The 4994-nt window shown below is 58.8% G+C and overlaps 1 long non-coding RNA gene across 1 annotated transcript; it reads left to right on the top strand.

The window, feature by feature from the left end:
* Positions 1–13: 13 nt before the first annotated feature.
* LOC108447120 lies at positions 14–3083 on the top strand. The gene is made up of 2 exons (XR_001862516.1): positions 14–1064; positions 1147–3083. It is a non-coding gene; the product is annotated as an uncharacterized LOC108447120 (long non-coding RNA).
* The last annotated feature ends 1911 nt before the right edge of the window (positions 3084–4994 follow it).

Raw genomic sequence — 4994 nt, 5'->3', positions numbered from 1 at the left:
TCAGGCTGGGGAGGGGATGCAGAGGGTCCTGGGGAAGGTCTGGGGGCTCCAGCCCAGGGTGGGAGCGCTGCCTGGTCGTTCTCAGTGTGAGGAAGGGGTCTGGCCCCGCAGCAGCCGCTTCCCCCAGGGCTGCGGTGGCAGGAGGAGCCCGGAGCAGCTGTGGCTGCCCCATTCCTGCAAGCGTTCCATGCCAGGTTGGAGCAGCCTGGTTGGTGGAAGGTGTCCCTGCCCATGGGGGTGGGGCTGGATGGGGTTTTAGTTCCCTCCCAACCCAACCATTCCGTGTTTTGGGTCAGCCGGGCAGCGCGGAGCAGACCTTTCTCCCTGCCCCCAGCCCTTCTCCAGCAGCATCCACATCCAGGACAAAATCCTGGTCAGAAAATTGGGCTGGAAACCCAAATCTCATCGGTACACAACGTGTTACAACATCCTGAAAGCCTCAAAGTCTTTGAGAAGTGCCTCAAACTGGAGTGAGGAACCCCAGGGCAGGCTTAGTGTGGCTTCCACATCTATGGGGCTGCCAGGACCTGCCTTGGGGACCCCCTGAGGGATCCCTGAGCCCCCCCCTGTGTCCCTGCCAGGCTAAACGGCTCCGGACCATCCTGGAGCAGCGGGACAAGATGATCAAAGAAGGGAAGTACACACCCCCCCACATGGACAAGGACGAGCCCAGGCCGTGATTCCCACTGGAATTCCTCTTGGAAGAAACCCCACGGGGCAGGGGGCGGGGCCGTGCTGTGGCTGAAGGGGAACCTACCTCAGGTCGGGCATCGCTGGGGCAGTAAATATCCCTTTGGAATGTCTCCTTGGCTCTGTCTTGTCTTTTTTGGGGGGGAAACCAGCTCGTTTCCACACGGATTCGGAGTGGAAGTGGATGGATTCGGGATCTCTCCTGCCTTTTCAGTGTGTGGGAGGCAGATTTCCTCACTGGGGGCTTTGAAATCCCGTGTGCCAGCGGGATCCATGGAGTCCCTGGCATGGCCATGGGGTTTGTCCCTCCCCAAGGAGAGTTTTTCCTTCCATTTCCTCCAAATTCTCTCTGTTTTGGAGCAGCACTGAAGCAGGTGAGTCCCTGGAAGCTCTGTGCTTTAATCCCTGTTTTTTAATCCTGCTGCTGGTGGAGTTAATGCTGGATCTTTCATGCAGGTGGAGCCTGTGAGATTCCTGATCCTGGCAAATCCCCCTGCTGGGATGACAAAGGCTGAGCCCAGCGTGACCTCCGGGAGCAGGGATGTGACAGGAGGGACATTGCAGGCTCTCCTGGCTGGGACCCCTGCCCTGCCTGCTCCTGAGGCACGGGATCTCTCCTGGAGAAGAGTCTCATGGAGCCCTGACTCCTGGGATTGCTGTGCCCTTGGATACGAGGGATCATAGCTGGGTGCTGTGGTTTTGGGGCTCTGAGCCGTCCCAGGGTGTCCAGGGCAGGGATCTGAACCAGCAGAGCTCTGCTGTTTCCCCTTTGAGCAAAGTGCCCTGAAAAGAAGCACTTCCCTGGATTTCACTTCTCTCAGGAGCCATCCCAGCAGGGTTTGACCTTCTCCTGAGATTGCTGCTGCTCCTCATCCTTCAGCTCCCCCCAAAGCAGCCTTCCCAAGCACTGCCTGGAGGTTTCTCCCTTCCCCCAAGCCCAGATGGATCTGCTGCTCCAGCCCAGATGGATTCCCTGCGCTCCGGCTGACTCACGGCCGGGGCTGGAGCCACCGTTCTCCCTGGCAGGGGCAGGCACTGGGGGAGGGTGGCACTGGAGAGCTCCAAATTCCCGGTCTGGGTTCAAATCCACAGCCCAGGACTGGCTCTTCCCTGTGTCTGCCTTTGTTTGGCACTGCTGATCCGCTGTGTTCTCTCTATTTTAGATAATTCCAGAAATAATGTCCTTTTTAAGAATCTTTTTCCATCAGTTTTTCTATTTTTCTCCTGTTTCCCGCCCATGGCAGCAGTAATTGACCCAAGAGCCCATCCTGGCTGGATCCTGGTGTGATTCCTGGCTGTCCTTGCAGTAAATGATGGGAGGCTGATAATCTTCAGGGGTTCTGTTGGGTGCTTTAAATATGAGAACTCTGGTGGTGATGAGCTTGAGCAGAGGAAAACCAACATCAGGATATCGGTGCTCGATGGATCTCAGCATTCCAGCTGTAAGAGTGGGCAAGGGGGAGCTCTGAGGAGGGAAACACAGGGAAAATATGGGAGCCACATGAGGAAATGGGAATGGTTTCATGTGGAAAGGGACTGGGGAGGCTGCGGAGCTGCCAGAACAAATAAAGGATGGAAATGGAGCGGTGCCGTGGGAGACATCGGAGTTGTTTATCCCCAGTAAATTGTTATCCCGGGGGAATCTGGGGAGGAGGAGGAGTGAGGGAGAGGATGGGATGGGACTGTGTGGATGGGGGATGCAGGGACCCACATGGAACATCCAGAAAGTGCTGAGCAGGGCCGAGCTACTCCAGGAGCTGATTCCTCACCAAACTGCAGCGCAGTTCCCCGGGTCAGTCCCGGGGCTTCACCCATGGATGGAAATTTGGGCAGCGGGGCCAGCCAGGAGGTCAAATCTTCATGAACCTCCGCACTTGCAATTGCACATTATGGATGATGATTAATTATTATCAGTTATCCTTCCCTTTCCCAAAGAGATGTGCACTCTGGAGGCACTGGGAATGCAGAGAAGGCTTTGGGAATGACTCTTCTGGTGGAGGCTTTGCCAGTCCTTACCTTGGTGGCATCACAACCTCCTCCCAAGCTGGATGTGACAGCTGGTGGCACTGGGAGCCACGCAGCAGCATGGGAATTGCTGGTTTGGGAGAAAAAAAAACCCCAACCAATGTTTTGATTGGGAAGGGTTGCTTTTCCAGGGAGAGGAGGGGGAAAAAACCAGGCTCAGCAAAAAGCCTGGCAGCTCGCTGGTGTGGAGAGTGACTCATCCCAACACCCCTGGCTCCCGAGTGGCTCTTTAGATCCGCTCAAAATCTAATTGCTCCGGCGTTATCGCGGCCAAGGGCGCGCGGGGAGCGGCCGGAGCCGGGAGGATCCATTTGCTGCAGTTAAAAGCTCTGTCAGGAATTTCGGCCAATAAAGGGAATAATCAAAGACCTGATGAAAACGATCAAATTCATGGAGGGATAAAAACAACACCTCCCGGCTCTGCGGGGAGGAGAGCGAGGCCGAGGCTCTGGCTGAGCAGCAGGGATCGAAAATGGATCCGATGCTCCTGACCGAGTTCCCCTGGGCAAAGGGATTTGGAGCATCCTCAGTTTCACAGTGTGGTTCACCACGGAGCCCTGAACAGGATCCATTTCCAGCCTGTAGTAGTTCCAAATTTATATTTTGCTCTTTGCCTTTTTTGTCGCTTTTTTGGCATGGGGTGATGCCACGTCCCGGCTGGGTGGGAGGCACCGAGGCTGGGATGGGGTGGGAGATCTCCATGGGGAGCTGCTCCTGCCATCAGCACGGCCTTGGCTGGGCAGGAGCTGGTGAGGGCAGAGCACCATCCCTCCTCCCAGCCCCTCATTCCCTTTTTCTACAACCCTGAACCCCCAGGAGTGGGAGCTGGGGTCTGGGGTTGGGGTGAGCCCCCACCTCCTGCAGCTCCCACAGCCCTGGATGTGCCGTGCATCATCTGCAGAGGGGGAATAAACAACTCTCGGGAGATGAATAATTTATCAAAAGTTGAGGGAAAAGGCAGTTTTCAGCCCTAGCCTTGGGCAGAGGTTTTAATGAGGGAGAGGGGACACTTCTGGGGCAGAGCTGGGTCCTGCCTGATTTGCACCAGGAGACATTTCCCTGCATCCCTGTGGATGCCCAAGGTCTCGGCACTCCCAGGGGTCCCCAGGGTCCTGCTGAGCAGCGCAGGAGCAGGGAGATGAAATGATTCAGGGAGGACCTGCCTCCCCCTTCCTCCTGAAATAACGCTTCCCTGTCTCCACGTAGGCAAAACAACGCACGATCCTAACCCAGATTCGCAGCACAAATATTCCAGCACCTCCCGGCGCTGCGAGGGATTTCGGGAAGCGCGTTCCGGGTGTGAGATCCACGCAGGCTGGAACAGGCGCCGTCTCCCAGCCACCCGCGCTCCTCCGGGATTCAGCACGGCTGGAACGGGCTGGGAGAGCACCGTGAGGGAGGAGGCTGGAGCCCGGCTGGCGACACGGGGTGACAAAGGCACGCGTCACCCTGCAGCCGGCACCGGGCTTCCCGCAGGCGGCCGAGCCGTGAACCCTGGGTGGTGTCCCGAGGGCGAGCGGTGCCCGGTCACCACGGCTGGGAGCAGGGCTGACCGAGGGTGTCACAGCATCACCCCACGTGTGCCAGGGGCCGGGCTGGCCGCGGCCGGGCTCTCAGGGCCGGCAGCTCTGCAGACACGAGGCTGAGCCGCCCAACCCGTCCGGGAGCTTTGGGAATGGCGCTGCGGCAGCGTCTGGCTCTCCAGGGCTTCCCTCCTCCCAGCGCGTCTGGGGCCGCGGGCTCTGCTGGGATGAGCCTTCCCTGCTCCACAGCTCTCACGGGGTTTGGGGTCCCTCGTAATGGTGGGGAACCACAGCCCCTCCCCGACTTGAGTGCATTTATCCATCAGTGTCCAGTACGGACCCTGCAAGGGTGAGGGACTTGCACAGAAAGCAGCGTCAGGGTGGCAGGGCTGGCACCACGGTGATGGGCCTGTCACTGTCGCCTGTCATTGGGGTGGCGGGACTGGTGCCAGCCCACAAGCGCACCCTTTTCCAGTACACCCTTCAGGCTGCCCCAGTTCTGCAGCACCAGTCTGGCCTGGCTGCAGCACATGAGGGTTCCTGGGTCCCCGGAACTCCCAGCCTCATTCCCAGCTGGAGCTCGTGTCTTCGAGGCCTTGTCCCTGCATCTGTGGGGTCACCCCACGGGTGCATCCGCACCCGGGCGGGTTTTGGCCAAGTGCTTCCTCCCCATCCCTGGACCCGACCGGGCAGGGCTGCAGGGCAACACGTGCTCCTCTCCAGCCACGTCCCAAAGCGTCCACGAGCGGGGGTCAC

This window comes from Corvus brachyrhynchos, unplaced genomic scaffold (genome assembly GCF_000691975.1).
Source record: "Corvus brachyrhynchos isolate BGI_N302 unplaced genomic scaffold, ASM69197v1 scaffold65, whole genome shotgun sequence".
NCBI lineage: Eukaryota > Metazoa > Chordata > Aves > Passeriformes > Corvidae > Corvus > Corvus brachyrhynchos.
This window is presented reverse-complemented; position numbering and strand designations above follow the sequence as displayed.